General features: G+C 45.6%; 1 protein-coding gene across 1 annotated transcript in view; it reads left to right on the top strand.

Annotated features, from left to right (window-relative positions):
- The window catches only part of LOC138638116 (probable cation-transporting ATPase 13A4), a 542,444-nt gene that overhangs the window by 20,888 nt on the left and 504,078 nt on the right, over positions 1–17,478 (top strand). The window lies entirely within an intron of this gene.

Genomic DNA, 17,478 nt, shown 5'->3' with positions numbered 1-17,478 from the left:
GTGTGTCCCTTTTGAGGATACGTAAGGCATAATCCGCCATGTGGGCCAAAGTTCCAGTTCTCAAATCTGCGGTTGTGCTTGGTTGAGGGGCAGTTTCAGGCAAATCCACGTCACTTGTGTCCCTCCAAAAACCAGAACCCAGCCTTGCCGCGCCACCAATTTCCAGTGGCCCCGGAAAAGCTTCCTCATTAAAAATATAATCATCCCCATCATCCTCCTCGTCCTCCTCCTCCTCTTCGCCCGCTAACTCGTCCTGTACACTGCCCTGGCGAGACAATGGCTGACTGTCATCAAGGCTTTCCTCTTCCTCAGCTGCAGACGCCTGATCCTTTATGTGCGTCAAACTTTGCATCAGCAGACGCATTAGGGGGATGCTCATGCTTATTATGGCGTTGTCTGCACTAACCAGCCGTGTGCATTCCTCAAAACACTGAAGGACTTGACACATGTCTTGAATCTTCGATCACTGCACACCTGACAACTCCATGTCTGCCATCCTACTGCCTGCCCGTGTATGTGTATCCTCCCACAAAAACATAACAGCCCGCCTCTGTTCGCACAGTCTCTGAAGCATGTGCAGTGTTGAGTCCCACCTTGTTGCATCGTCTATGATTAGGCGATGCTGGGGAAGGTTCAAAGAACGCTGATAGGTCTGCATACGGCTGGAGTGTACGGGCGAACGGCGGATATGTGAGCAAAGTCCACGCACTTTGAGGAGCAGGTCGGATAACCCCGGATAACTTTTCAGGAAGCACTGCACCACCAGGTTTAAGGTGTGAGCCAGGCAAGGAATGTGTTTCAGTTGGGAAAGGGAGATGGCAGCCATGAAATTCCTTCCGTTATCACTCACTACCTTGCCTGCCTCAAGATCTACAATGCCCAGCCACGACTGCGTTTCTTTCTGCAAGAACTCGGACAGAACTTCCGCGGTGTGTCTGTTGTCGCCCAAACACTTCATAGCCAATACAGCCTGCTGACGTTTGCCAGTTGCTGCCCCATAATGGGAGACCTGGTGTGCAACAGTGGCAGCTGCGGATGGAGTGGTTGTGCAACTGCGGTCTGTGGACGAGCTCTCGCTTCTGCAGGAGGACGAAGAGGAGGAGGAGGGGGTGCGAACGGCTACAGCCAACTGTTTCCTAGACCGTGGGCTAGGCAGAACTGTCCCAAACTTGCTGTCCCCTGTGGACCCTGCATCCACAACATTCACCCAGTGTGCCGTGATGGACACGTAACGTCCCTGGCCATGCCTACTGGTCCATGCATCTGTTGTCAGGTGCACCTTTGTGCTCACAGATTGCCTGAGTGCATGGACGATGCGCTCTTTAACATGCTGGTGGAGGGCTGGGATGGCTTTTCTGGAAAAAAAAGTGTCGACTGGGTAGCTCGTAGCGTGGTACAGCGTAGTCCATCAGGGCTTTGAAAGCTTCGCTTTCAACTAACCGGTAGGGCATCATCTCTAACGAGATTAGTCTAGCTATGTGGGCGTTCAAACCCTGTGTACGCGGATGCGAGGCTAAGTACTTCCTTTTTCTAACCATAGTCTCATGTAGGGTGAGCTGGACTGGAGAGCTGGAGATCGTGGAACTAGCGGGGGTGCCGGTGGACATGGCAGACTGAGAGACGGTGGGAGATGGTATTGTTGCCTCCGGTGCCCTAGATGCAGTGTTTCCTACTACGAAACTGGTGATTCCCTGACCCTGACTGCTTTGGCCTGGCAAAGAAACCTGCACAGATACTGCAGGTGGTGCGGAAAATGGTGGCCCTACACTGCCGGAAGGGATGTTGCGTTGCTGACTAGCTTCATTGGCCGAGGGTGCTACAACCTTAAGGGACGTTTGGTAGTTAGTCCAGGCTTGCAAATGCATGGTGGTTAAATGTCTATGCATGCAACTTGTATTGAGACTTTTCAGATTCTGTCCTCTGCTTAAGGTAGTTGAACATTTTTGAGAGATGACTTTGCGCTGATCAATTGGATGTTGTTTAAAAAAATGCCAGACTGCACTCTTTCTAGCATCGGATACCTTTTCAGGCATTGCAGACTGAGCTTTAACCGGATGGCCACGCTGTCCTCCAACAGGTTTTGGCTTTGCCACGCGTTTTGGGCAAGATACGGGCCCGGCAGATGGAACCTGTTGCGATGTTGATGCCTGCTGCGGCCCCTCCTCCTCCGCTTCAGAACTGCTGCCGCCTGCACCCTGTTCCCCCAATGGCTGCCAATCGTGGTCAAGAACTGGGTCATCTATTACCTCTTCTTGTAGCTCGTGTGCAACTTCGTCTGTGTCACCGTGTCGGTCGGTGGTATAGCGTTCGTGATGGGGCAACATAGTCTCATCAGGGTCTGATTCTTGATCATTACCCTGCGAGGGCAATGTTGTGGTCTGAGTCAAATGACCATAGTAGTCTGGCTGTGGCTGTGCATCAGTGCACTCCATGTCAGATTCAACTTGTAATGGGCATGGACTGTTAACTGCTTCACTTTCTAAGCCAGGGACGGTATGTATAAAGAGCTCCATGGAGTAACCCGTTGTGTCGCCTGCTGCATTCTTCTCTGTTGTTGTTTTTGCTGAAGAGGACAAGGAAGCGACTTGTCCCTGACCGTGAACATCCACTAACGACGCGCTGCTTTGACATTTACCAGTTTCACGAGAGGAGGCAAAAGAGCTAGAGGCTGAGTCAGCAAGATAAGCCAAAACTTGCTCTTGCTGCTCCGGCTTTAAAAGCGGTTTTCCTACTCCCAGAAAAGGGAGCGTTCGAGGCCTTGTGTAACCAGACGACGAACCTGGCTCCACAGCTCCAGACTTAGGTGCAATATTTTTTTTCCCACGACCAGCTGATGCTCCACCACTACCACTACCCTCATTACCAGCTGACAATGAACGCCCCCGGCCACGACCTCTTCCACCAGACTTCCTCATTGTTTTAAAAACGTAAACAAACTAACGGTATTTGTTGCTGTCACACAACTTACACGGTGAGCTATAACTTCAGTATGATTTAGCTACCCCTTTACAGGTGAGTGAGAACACAACGAAAATCAGGCACAATGTTACACACTCTGTTGTTGGTGGCAACGAATGAGAGAGATGCCACACACGCAGGACTGTCACTGAAGCACAAATGTAAATATTAATCTCCCACTGATTTGTTTTTTTGTTTTTTTTCAGGGAGACTTTAGGAAAAAAAAATAATAGAATAAAATGATTTTTTCAGGAAGAATTTAGAAACCAAATAAAATAAAATGATTTTTTCAGGGAGAATTAAGAAAACAAATAAAACAAGAAAAGGCTTTCTATGGCCCACTGAGTGAGAGATGACGCACACAGGAGTAAGGAGTGGCACACAAGCCCAGAGGCCAATATTTATCTCCCACTGATTGATGTAGTGATTTTTTCAGGTAAATTTTGGAACCCAAATCAAGCTAAAAAAATAATAGGCTTTCTATGGCCCACAATTGGAGAGAGAGAGAGATGGCACACCCAGGAGTCAAGACTGGCACACAAGCAGAAAGGGCAATATTAATCTCCCACTGATTTGTTTTTTTGTTTTTTTTTTCAGGGAGACTTTAGGAAAAAAAAATAATAGAATAAAATGATTTTTTCAGGAAGAATTTAGAAACCAAATAAAATAAAATGATTTTTTCAGGGAGAATTTAGAAAACAAATAAAACAAGAAAAGGCTTTCTATGGCCCACTGAGTGAGAGATGACGCACACAGGAGTCAGGAGTGGCACACAAGCCCAGAGGCCAATATTTATCTCCCACTGATTGATGTAGTGATTTTTTCAGGTAGATTTTGGAACCCAAATCAAGCTTAAAAAATAATAGGCTTTCTATGGCCCACAATTGGAGAGAGAGAGAGCGAGATGGCACACCCAGGAGTCAAGACTGGCACACAAGCAGAAAGGGCAATATTAATCTCCCACTGATTTGTTTTTTTGTTTTTTTTTTCAGGGAGACTTTAGGAAAAAAAAATAATAGAATAAAATGATTTTTTCAGGAAGAATTTAGAAACCAAATAAAATAAAATGATTTTTTCAGGGAGAATTTAGAAAACAAATAAAACAAGAAAAGGCTTTCTATGGCCCACTGAGTGAGAGATGACGCACACAGGAGTCAGGAGTGGCACACAAGCCCAGAGGCCAATATTGTTCTCCCACTGATTGATTTATTGATTTTTTCAGGTAGAATTTAGAACCCAAATCAACCAAAAACATAAATAGGCTTTCTATGGCCCACTATTTGTGAGAGAGATGGCACGCTCAGGACTGGCACACAAGCCCAGAGGCCAATATTAATCTCCCACTTTTTATTTTTTTTCAGGGAAAATTTATAAACCCAATAAAAAAATAAATAAATAGGCTTTCTATGGCCCACTATCTGAGAGAGAGAGATGGCACGCTTAGGACTGGCACACAAGCCCAAAGGCCAATATTAATCTCCCTTTTTTTTTTCAGGGAGAATTTATAAAACCAAAAAAAAAAACATAAATAGGCTTTCTATGGCCCACTATTTGTGAGAGAGATGGCACGCTCAGGACTGGAACACAAGCCCAGAGGCCAATATTAATCTCCCACTTTTTATTTTTTTTCAGGGAAAATTTATAAACCCAATAAAAAAAAAAAAATAGGCTTTCTATGGCCCACTATCTGAGAGAGAGAGATGGCACGCTTAGGACTGGCACACAAGCCCAAAGGCCAATATTAATCTCCCTTTTTTTTTCAGGGAGAATTTATAAAACCAAAAAAAAAAACATAAATAGGCTTTCTATGGCCCACTATTTGTGAGAGAGATGGCACGCTCAGGACTGGCACACAAGCCCAGAGGCCAATATTAATCTCCCACTTTTTATTCTTTTTCAGGGAAAATTTATAAACCCAATAAAAAAAAAATAAATAGGCTTTCTATGGCCCACTATCTGAGAGAGAGAGATGGCACGCATAGGACTGGCACACAAGCCCAAAGGCCAATATCAATCTCCATTTTTTTTTAAGGGAGAATTTATAAAACCAAAAAAAAAAATAAATAGGCTTTCTATGGCCCACTATTTGTGAGAGAGATGGCACGCTCAGGACTGGCACAAAAGCCCAGAGGCCAATATTAATCTCCCACTTTTTTTTTTTTTGTTCCAGGGAAAATTTATAAACCCAATAAAAAAAAATAATAAATAGGCTTTCTATGGCCCACTATCTGAGAGAGAGAGATGGCACGCTTAGGACTGGCACACAAGCCCGAAGGCCAATATTAATCTCCCACTGATTGATTTATTGATTTTTTCAGGTAGAATTTAGAACCCAAATAAAGCAAAAAAAAAAAAAAGGGCTTTCTATGGCCCACTGAGTGAGTGATGATGCACACAGGAGTCAGGAGTGGCACACAAGCCCTGAGGCCAATATTTTTCTCCCACTGATTGATGTAGTGATTTTTTCAGGTAGATTTTAGAACCCAAATCAAGCAAAAAAATAAATAGGCTTTCTATGGCCCACTATTTTTGAGAGAGATGGCACGCTCAGGACTGGCACACAAGCCCAGAGGCCAATATTAATCTCCCACTTTTTTTTTTTTGTTCCAGGGAAAATTTATAAACCCAATAAAAAAAATAATAAATAGGCTTTCTATGGCCCACTATCTGAGAGAGAGAGATGGCACGCTTAGGACTGGCACACAAGCCCAAAGGCCAATATTAATCTCCCACTGATTGATTTATTGATTTTTTCAGGTTGAATTTAGAACCCAAATAAAGCAAAAAAAAAAAAAATGGGCTTTCTATGGCCCACTGAGTGAGTGATGATGCACACAGGAGTCAGGAGTGGCACACAAGCCCTGAGGCCAATATTTTTCTCCCACTGATTGATGTAGTGATTTTTTCAGGTAGATTTTAGAACCCAAATCAAGCAAAAAAATAAATAGGCTTTCTATGGCCCACTATTTTTGAGAGAGATGGCACGCTCAGGACTGGCACACAAGCCCAGAGGCCAATATTAATCTCCCACTTTTTTTTTTTTGTTCCAGGGAAAATTTATAAACCCAATAAAAAAAATAATAAATAGGCTTTCTATGGCCCACTATCTGAGAGAGAGAGATGGCACGCTTAGGACTGGCACACAAGCCCAAAGGCCAATATTAATCTCCCACTGATTGATTTATTGATTTTTTCAGGTTGAATTTAGAACCCAAATAAAGCAAAAAAAAAAAAAAATGGGCTTTCTATGGCCCACTGAGTGAGTGATGATGCACACAGGAGTCAGGAGTGGCACACAAGCCCTGAGGCCAATATTTTTCTCCCACTGATTGATGTAGTGATTTTTTCAGGTAGATTTTAGAACCCAAATCAAGCAAAAAAATAAATAGGCTTTCTATGGCCCACTGACTGAGAGATGGCACACACAGGAGTCAAGAGTGGCACACAAGCCATGAGGCCAATATTTTTCTCCCACTGATTGATGTAGTGATTTTTTCAGGTAGATTTTATAACCCAAATCAAGCAAAAAAATAAATAGGCTTTCTATGGCCCACTGAGTGAGAGATGGCACACACAGGGATGGCACTCTAGCAGAAATGTCAATCTTAATCTCCCACAAAAAAAAAAAAAAAAAACAGGGAGTGTCCAACAATTACTATCTCCCTGCAGTAATCTCAGCCAGGTATGGCAGGCAGCAATAAGGAGTGGACTGATGCACAAATTAAATAAAAAGTGTGGACAAACAAAAAAGATAGCTGTGCAGAAAGGAAGGAACAAGAGGATTTGTGCTTTGAAAAAAGCAGTTGGTTTGCACAGCGGCGTACACACAGCAATGCAGCTATCAGGGAGCCTTCTAGGGCAGCCCAATGAGCTACAGCGCTGAGGGGAAAAAAAAAAAAAGTAGCTTCCACTGTCCCTGCACACCGAAGGTGGTGTTGGGCAGTGGAAATCGCTACAGCACAAGCGGTTTGGTGGTTAATGGACCCTGCCTAACGCTATCCCTGCTTCTGACGAAGCGGCAGCAACCTCTCCCTAAGCTCAGATCAGCAGCAGTAACATGGCGGTCAGCGGGAACGCCCCTTTATAGCCCCTGTGACGCCGCAGACAGCAAGCCAATCACTGCAATGCCCTTCTCTAAGATGGTGGGGACCAGGACCTATGTCATCACGCTGCCCACACTCTGCGTTTACCTTCATTGGCTGAGAAATGGCGCTTTTCGCGTCATTGAAACGCGACTTTGGCGCGAAAGTCGCGTACCGCATGGCCGACCCCGCACAGGGGTCGGATCGGGTTTCATGAAACCCGACTTTGCCAAAAGTCGGCGACTTTTGAAAATGAACGACCCGTTTCGCTCAACCCTAGTCGCCGTGTCTAGTGTACCTCCACCTACTACCACTAGACGCTGACGTTTCCTCGACCGCTGAGAACATCTGGTGGCTAGATGTCCTGACTGCTGGCAAACATGACAGACCTTGAGTGCACAAGCGGTCCGGGACTTAGATCCCGCTTGTGACACTTCCCTGGCCTCATGTGACTCAGGAACCAGGACCGGAGATTCCAGAGGTTTGGCGAAGGTAGGAGCCAGCCGAAACCTCTGCCTACACTGGGCTCGCTCTAACCTCCGCTCGTTAAAACGGAGGTCAATTCGAGTGGAGACAGTTATTAACTCCTCCAGTGTGGCAGGAATCTCCCTAGTGGCCAGAGCGTCCTTAATGTGGTCAGCCAGGCCCCTCCAAAATATGGGGATAAGAGCTTTATCCGACCAATCCAGCTCAGAAGCTAAAGTGCGGAATTGGACGGCAAAATGACTGACCAAGGACTCACCCTGGGTTAATGCCAGCAGTTGGAGCGCAGTATTATGGGTGACTTGAGGTCCTAAAAAGACCTGTTTCAGAGTGCTCAGAAACAGCGGAGCACTCTGCACCACATGATCACCACGCTCCCACAGCGGCGTAGTCCATTCCAACGCCCTGTCCGACAAGAGAGACACTATAAATCCCACCTTAGCCCGCTCTGTGGGAAAACGTGCAGCCAGGAGCTCGAGGTGAATAGAGCACTGACTCACAAATCCCCTACAAAATTTGCTATCACCAGAAAATTTTTCTGGCAGCGGGAGGTGAGAAAATGTCGGAGCAGGGGTGGCAATGGACAGGGTTGCTGCAGCCACGCTAGCAGCCTGTACAGCAACTGCGGTAACATCCACAGCTGAGGTTGCGCTCTCAAGAGCCGCCAACCTACCCTCCAGCTGCTGGATATACCGCAAGGATTGCTGTTTGTCCGTCATTACTAGCCAGACCCTGGCGCTAGTGTAATGTTAGGGCTAGCGGAACGCACCAAATAATAAGACAGATAGAGTATGGTGCGTTCGCAGCCTGGGGTCCACCGTGCAGAGATGGAACCTGCTGCCAAGTAATGACGGACTATATGGCGGTACTCATAAGTATACACACGTGGGTTAAACTTCACCCAGCGTGAAGGAAGCGATCCTGTTGCGTCACAGGACCGCGGTACCGCACATAGAGCGCGAGCAAGTAGTCAGCGAACTCAACCCCAACTAGGATTGAAGTCCGATTAGTCCCTTGCTGGCACAACACCGCAACTGGGTGCGTAAGGTAACAGTAATAATTAGAGCACTGAAGTGCGAACTGTGCCGAGCTGGCAGACACCACTAAGAACCCAGACGTTGGTCAGGAGGCGCACTACTGGCACTTGGCGCCGCACTGGCGGTCACAGCAATAGACGCTGATACGTGTGTGACACGTTGAGTGGTTAGTCGGGCGCTAGATAGCAGCCATACACCATACGCGAACAGTCATACAATAGGGTAGGGGTATCCAAGGACGACTTGCACTCACAACAAACACACATATGCAAATATACACTAGCGAATGGCCGTGCGGTCATGCGCAGTTTATATAGTTGCAGCACAGGAAGTGGCCACAGAAACTTTGCCCTTCCAAGACCTGCCAAGAGGACCAATGGAATGTGCTGCAGAGCCTGAGCACATGACCCTCGATCTCCAACGGGAGATCTTGCCCTGGGCATGCTCAGTGTGTGCAGACAAGGACTTAGTCCCAGAGAAGTCCGCTCGCTGCTGACCAGCACTGGCTTTAATGGCAGAAGCTGAAGAAGCAGCAGTAACTCTCTGTACAGAGTGAGACTGACCAAGACGCTGGGACCGACGTCCCTGCTGAGCAGACTCCACTGCGGCTGGATAAGAATGGGAAACCGCAGCGGAGATGGCTCGAGATTCCCCCTGTGCAGAAGCGGGAACTCGAGACCTAACACTCTGTCTCCTGTAATGTCTCTTCGTTACCTGCCAATAGATGACCAGGGTGAACGTGCTCTGAACTGTTATAGGCCAGTGAATTTTGGGCAAGGGGCCTGTGATGGCACTATTTTAATTATTTAAAAAAATCCCACATTGGCCAATTGTTTGTTAGCTCATGCACTCTATTTCAAGTCACAGATGCCAACACCCCTACATTGCGCTACCTCTTAACTCTGTTTCCTGCAATGTCTCTTTCTTATCTCTGACTACATAACCTGGGTGAACGTGTTCTGTACTGTTATAGGCCACAGAATTTTGGGCAAGGGAGGTGTTATGATCCGGTGACCTTGGAGCCACATGAAACTTTCTCTGGAGTAGGTGGAAACTGTACTGACCGCAAATCCTGAACTAACACCACAACTGGAAGTAGCCGTGGGGTGTGCCTAATAAACCCTAGACACCTCGACACAGCCGGAGGACTAAATACCCCTATAGATGGAAATAGGAATTCTACCTTGCCTCAGAGCAGAACCACAAAGAATAGGCAGCCCCCCACGAATATTGACTGTGAGTAGGAGAGGAAAGACACACGCAGGCAGAAAACAGGATTTAGCAAAAGAGGCCACTCAAGCTAAATAGGAAAGGATAGGACAGAATACTAAGCAGTCAGTATTAAAACCCTTCCAAAAATATCCACAGCAGATAATACAAAAAATTCCACCATCTAACTAAAGACGTGGAACGCATATCTGCAACTCCTGAGAATCCAACAAGACTGAGAAAATACTGACACAATATAAGCTGAACAAGAAAAAACAAATGAATAGCACTGAATTATCAAGCACACAGCATGTGTGCCACAGAAACAAAACCAGACACTTATCTTTGCTGATTTGGCAGCAAGGCAGGTGGAACCAGACAGAGGTCCAACACCTCCCAACAACCATGGACAACTGGCAAGAACTAATGAATCCTGCACACCTAAATACCCCAGTCAGAACTGCAATCAGCAGATACACCTGACCAGGACTGCAACCCAGGGACAACTGCATTACCACCTACAACCAACGGAGGGAGCCCAAAAGCAGAATTCACAACATTACCCCCCCCTTGAGGAGGGGTCACCGAACCCTCACCATAGCCCCCAGGCTGATCAGGACGAGCCAGATGAAATGCACCAACCAAATCAGCAGCATGGACATCAGAGGCAAAAACCCAAGAATTATCCTCCTGGCCATAACCCTTCCATTTGACAAGGTACTGAAGCCTCCGCCACGATAAACAAGAATCCAAAATCTTCTCAACCACATTCTCCAACTCCCCATCAACCAACACAGGGGCCGGAGGATCAACAGAGGGAACAACGGGCACCACATATTTCCGCAATAAAGATCTATGGAAGACATTATGGATAGCAAAAGAGGCCGGAAGCGCCAATCGAAAAGACACCAGATTAATAATCCCAGAAATCCTATAAGGACCAATAAACCGAGGCTTAAACTTAGGAGAAGAAACCTTCATAGGAACATGACGGGGAGACAACCAGACCAGATCCCCAACCCGAAGCCGGGAACCAACACACCGACGACGATTAGCAAAACGTTGAGCCTCCTCCTGAGACAACACCAAATTGTCCACCACATGAGCCCAAATCTGCTGCAACCTGTCAACCACAGAATCCACACCAGGACAGTCAGAAGGCTCAACCTGCCCAGAAGAAAAACGAGGATGAAAACCAAAATTACAAAAGAAAGGCGAAACCAAAGTAGCCGAACTAGCCCGAGTATTAAAGGCAAACTCGGCCAATGGCAAGAAGGCCACCCAATCATCCTGATCAGCAGACACAAAGCATCTCAAATAAGTCTCCAAAGTCTGATTAGTTTGCTCGGTCTGGCAATTTGTCTGAGGATAAAATGCAGAAGAAAAAGACAAATCAATGCCCAGCCTAGCACGAAAGGCCCGCCAAAACCTAGAAACAAACTGGGAACCTCTGTCGGACACAATATTCTCCGGAATACCATGCAAACGAACCACATGCTGAAAAAACAACAAAACCAAATCTGAAGAGGAAGGCAATTTAGGCAAAGGCACCAAATGAACCATCTTAGAGAACCGGTCACAAACAACCCAGATAACTGACATCCTCTGGGAAACCGGAAGATGAGAAATAAAATCCATAGAAATATGCGTCCAGGGCCTCTCAGGGACCGGCAATGGCAAAAGCAACCCACTAGCACGGGAACAACAAGGCTTGGCCCGCGTACAAGTCCCACAGGACTGCATAAAAGAACGCACATCACGTGACAAAGAAGGCCACCAAAATGATCTACCAACCAAGTCTCTGGTACCAAAAATACCAGGATGACCAGCCAACACAGAACAGTGAACCTCAGAATCACTCTGCTAGTCCATCTGTCAGGAACAAACAGTTTCCCCACTGGACAGCGGTCAGGTCTGTCAGCCTGAAATTCCTGAAGAACCCGTCGTAAATCAGGGGAAATGGTAGAAAGGACCACCCCTTCTTTCAGAATGCCAACCGGTTCAAGGACCTCAGGAGAATCAGGCAAAAAACTCCTAGAGAGGGCATCAGCCTTAATATTCTTAGAACCCGGAAGATACGAGACCACAAAATCAAAACGGGAAAAAAACAAGGACCATCGAGCCTGTCTAGGATTCAGCCGTTTGGCAGACTCGAGGTAAATCAGATTCTTATGATCGGTCAAGACCACAATACGGTACTTAGCTCCCTCAAGCCAATGTCGCCACTCCTCCAACGCCCACTTCATAGCCAACAACTCCCGATTGCCAACATCATAATTGCATTCAGCAGGCGAAAACTTACGGGAAAAGAAGGCACATGGTTTCATCAAGGAACCAACAGGATCCCTCTGAGACAAAATGGCCCCTGCCCCAATCTCAGAAGCGTCAATCTCAACCTGAAACGGAAGAGTAACATCCGGTTGGCGCAACACCGGAGCAGAGGTAAATTGGCGTTTAAGCTCCTGAAAAGCAAAGACAGCCGCAGAGGACCAATTCGCCATATCAGCGCCTTTCTTCGTCAAATCTATCAAGGGTTTAACCACGCTGGAAAAGTTAGCAATGAAACGGCGATAAATATTTGCAAAACCCAAAAATTTCTGAAGGCTCTTCACGGATGTGGGTTGAATCCAATCATGAATAGCCTGAACCTTAACCGGATCCATCTCCATAGATGAGGGAGAAAAAATGAAGCCCAAAAAAGAAACATTCTGCACCCCAAAGAGACACTTAGACCCCTTCACAAACAAAGCATTGTCACGAAGGATCTGAAATACCATCCTGACCTGTTCCACATGAGACTCCCAATCATCGGAAAAAATCAAAATATCGTCCAAATATGCAACCAAGAATTTATCAATATAAGTCCGGAAGATATCATGCATGAAGGACTGAAAAACAGATGGAGCATTAGTGAGCCCGAATGGCATCACAAGGTATTCAAAATGGCCTTCAGGCTTATTAAACGCAGTTTTCCATTCATCACCCTGCTTAATACGAACAAGATTATATGCCCCCGAAGGTCAATCTTCATAAACCAACTAGCCCCCTTAATCCTAGCAAACAAATCGGAAAGCAAAGGTGAAGGGTATTGAAACTTGACCGTGATCTTATTCAAGAGGCGATAATCAATACAGGGTCTCAAGGAACCATCCTTCTTAGCAACAAAAAAAAATCCCGCTCCCAACGGTGAAGAAGATGGCCGAATATGCCCTCTCTCCAAAGACTCCTTAACATAACTCCGCATGGCGGTATGTTCAGGCACAGGCAGGTTGAAAAGTCGGCCCTTAGGAAACTTACAGCCTGGAATCAAGTCAATCGCACAATGACAGTACCTGTGCGGTGGAAGGGAACTGGACTTGGGCTCATCGAATACATCCTGAAAATCAGACAAAAGCTCTGGAATTTCAGAAGAGGAAGAAGAGGAGATTGACATCAAAGGAACATCATTATGAACCCCCTGACAACCCCAACTAGTCACAGACATAGACTTCCAATCCAACACAGGATTATATACCTGCAACCACGGAAAACCCAGCACGATAGCATCATGCAAATTATGCAACACCAGAAATCAACAATCTTCCTGATGGGCTGGCGCCATGCGCATGGTCACCTGTGTCCAAATCTGTGGCTTATTTTTAGCCAAAGGTGTAGCATCAATGCCCCTTAAAGGAATAGGGTTCTTCAAAGGCTGCAAGGGAAAACCACAACGCCTGGCAAACTCAAAGTCCATTAAGTTCAAGGCGGCGCCAGAATCCACAAACGCCATGACAGAAAATGATGACAATGAGCAGATCAAGGACACAGATAACAGAAATTTAGGTTGTACAGTACTGATGGTAAATGAACTAGCGATCCTCTTTGTCCGCTTAGGGCAGACTGAAATGACATGAGAAGCGTCGCCACAATAATAACACAACCTATTCTGACGTCTGAATCCTTGTCGTTCCGTTCTAGACAGAATCCTATCACACTGCATTGGCTCAGGAATCTGCTCTGAGGACAACGCCACAGCACGCACAGTTCTGCGCTCCTGCAAGCGCCGGTCAATCTGAATGGCCAGAGACATAGAATCACTCAGACCGAAAGGTGTGGGAAACCCCACCATAACATCTTTAACGGATTCGGAAAGACCCTTTCTGAAAATTGCCGCCAAAGCATCATCATTCCATTTAGTCAACACAGACCATTTTCTAAATTTCTGACAATACAATTCTGCCGCCTCTAGACCCAGAGACAGGGCCAACAAGGTCTTCTCCGCTTGATCCACAGAATTCGGTTCATCATATAATAATCCTAAAGCCTGAAAAAAGGAGTCTACATTATGCAAAGCCGGATTCCCAGATTCCAGGGAAAATGCCCAATCCTGTGGATAGCCACGCAGCAGGGAGATGACGATTGTAACCTACTGAATGGAATCACCGGAGGATCGAGGTCTCAGAGCAAAAAACAGTTTACAGTTGTTTTTAAAACTCAAAAATTTGGACCTGTCACCAAAAAACAAATCAGGAGTAGGAATCTTTGGCTCTAAAACAGGAGTCTGAACAATATAATCAGAAATACCCTGTACCCTAGCAGCAAGCTGGTCTACACGAGAAGCTAATTCCTGAACATCCATGCTAGCACAAGACTCCTCTGTCACCCAGAGAAAAAGAGGGAAGAGAAGACAAAGCAGACTGCAGAAAAAAAATGGCTCAACAACTTTCTTCCCTTCTTCTGAGATGCATATAACTCATTATTGGCCAGTTGTACTGTTATGATCCGGTGACCTTGGAGCCGCAGGAAACTTTCTCTGGAGTAGGTGGAAACTGTACTGACCGCAAATCCTGAACTAACACCGCAACTACAAGTAGCCGTGGGGTGTGCCTAACAAACCCTAGACACCTCGACACAGCCGGAGGACTAAATACCCCTATAGATGGAAATAGGAATTCTACCTTGCCTCAGAGCAGAACCCCAAAGAATAGGCAGCCCCCCACGAATATCGACTGTGAGTAGGAGAGGAAAGACACACGCAGGCAGAAAACAGGATTTAGCAAAAGAGGCCACTCTAGCTAAATAGGAAAGGATAAGACAGAATACTAAGCGGCCAGTATTAAAACCCTTCCAAAAATATCCACAGCAGATAATACAAAAAATTCCAACATCTAACTAAAGACGTGGAACGTATATCTGCAACTCCTGAGAATCCAACAAGACTGAGAAAATACTGACACAATCTAAGCTGAACAAGAAAAAACAAATGAGTAGCACTGAATTATCAAGCACACAGCATGTGTGCCACAGAAACAAAACCAGACACTTATCTTTGCTGATTTGGCAGCAAGGCAGGAGGAACCAGACAGAGGTCCAACACCTCCCAACAACCATGGACAACTGGCAAGGACTAATGAATCCTGCACGCCTAAATACCCCAGTCAGAACTGCAATCAGCAGATACACCTGACCAGGACTGCAACCCAGGGACAACTGCATTACCACCTACAACCACTGGAGGGAGCCCAAAAGCAGGGGGGCTACAGATGTGACAGACAGGGATCATAGTGACACAATCTTGAGAAATGTTTGTTTATTCACTTCACAAACAGTTCTAAGCCTCTATATGTCTGGTGTTTGTCATTGTAAAACATTAAGGTTTACTAAACCTCTGCCTGTGGTGGTTTGATCTTGTGGCTTTTATATTCTAGGGGTTTATGGCCCCTCATCTGATGACTCCATGATATCTGTTTCATATAACCTTGAAAGCTGGCCACTTGAAGGGCTGGGTGAAACTAGAGTTACTACATAGTGTAAATCACTATAAAAGACCAGCCAAACATGACTAAGACAGATGCAAAAACTGTGGTACCTGTACATGTACAGTGTGCTCATACCTGGGACGCCCATGCAGTGTATATAATCTCCCAGGGGTTCTCTGTCTTGGTGTTGCTTCTCTGATATTCCAGATGGATCATGTTTAAAAGCCTCTAGGTGATGTAAGTATACTGTATGTAGTTAATCTTTATATATAATCATGATATGTATTGAATCCTTATATGTACTTAACCTTTGTATAACATATACCAAAGTGTGCGCACTCATATTATTCAATCATACTATTCCTTGAATTTTGTACTTTGCATCAAAATTGTGTTCTATTGGAAGTATTAGCCTTCTTTAAAGCTGTATCTGAACCTTAGTGTTAAAAACCTGGCAAATAAAATTGCCAAATTCTCCTGTAAGTAATTCTGCAAAGAGGGAACCATCATACCATTAAAAAATACAATTGGATTTTCATGGGCCCATCCAGTATGTGGGTTCCAAAGCGTAATGGGGTGCATATGACTGACTAAGCAGCAGGTCTGGCCTTGCTGCCAATGTGTAAAACAAAGGAGTATGGAGTACAAAATGCATATTGTGAAGTGGATTTTCATGGGCCCATCCAGTATGTGGATTCCAAGATGTAATGGGGTGCATAAGATTGACTATGCAGCAGTGCTGGCCTTGCTGCCAATGTGTAGAACAAAGGAGTACGGAGCACAAAATGCCTATTGTGAAATGGATTTTCCTGGGCCCATCCAGTATGTCGGTTCAAAGACTTATTGTGGTACATATGAATTGCTGGAAGGGCAGGCCTTGAATTCAATGCAACACTTTTTCAGTAGTCCCCACTGGATATCTTATGAAATGGGTATTGTTGTGCGTCGTAATTCTTGGCAGCCACTCACTGCATAGGCTACAACAGTTTAGGAGACCCACTGTTTAATAATGGCCCTTTAAGAAGATTAATGGCATCTGATGCACCAGTAAAAATTGGCATTGTGACTTTAAGAATCCCTCCTTTATAAATGAAACAATATGGGTCTGCTTATGTGTCACACACCACATGGCCAGCTAGGGTTGTTAAATGTTACAATGATATTTCACAGTGAATGCATTTGTAGCGGTTTAAAGCAATGTTAAAGTTGAAAAATGCTTCAAAAATGCTGCGTCTAAACTAAGCTCAAGTGGGGGAGGAACATTACGGTCTGGGGTTAATAATATGGCCTTACAGGCAAGTCATTAACCTGCAAAGGATGTAACTTAACATATTTCCCAGCAAAATCCATTTTGGTTTTGTTTTAGTGTGTTTTTTGTTGCCCTGGGAAAAATGGCATGAATCTAGGACATTTTTTTTACAGCTGTGAACTAGGAGTCAGGAATGCTTCTAGGGGCGATCCCCAAAATGTCCCTTTGTCATTTGAGCAGTGTTTCCATCATCGTCAGAAGTTTTCAGACCTTAAATGGACCCCCGGGGGATCGCGGTAAAAATACTAGGGTCTCCCATAGACTTACATTGGGCTTGTTGTTCTGCCCGAGTACCCGAGTATTCCAATCTGCTCGACCTGAGCAACGAGCACCCAATCATTTTAGTGCTCACTCATCACTAATAGACACCTCTCCATTACTAAGCTATGGGCTTGATGTCACCTGACAATACAAAGGTGACATCAACCCCACAAATATGAACCCCACTTGCCACAGATTCAGGGCAAGTGGGAAGAGCCGGGCAAAGTGCCAGAATTGGTGCATCTAATAGATGTGCCTTTTCTGGACAGTTGCGGGCTGCTATTTTTATGCTGGTGAGGTCAATATCCATGGCCCCTTACCAGCCTGAGAATATCAGCCCCGAACTGTGAGCTTTATCAAGGCTAGTTTTCAATAATGGGGGGAATCCCACATTGATTTTA

This window comes from Ranitomeya imitator, chromosome 5 (genome assembly GCF_032444005.1).
Source record: "Ranitomeya imitator isolate aRanImi1 chromosome 5, aRanImi1.pri, whole genome shotgun sequence".
Lineage (NCBI taxonomy): Eukaryota > Metazoa > Chordata > Amphibia > Anura > Dendrobatidae > Ranitomeya > Ranitomeya imitator.
The sequence above is the reverse complement of the archived record's forward strand: the minus strand, read 5'-3'. Positions and strand labels throughout refer to the sequence as shown.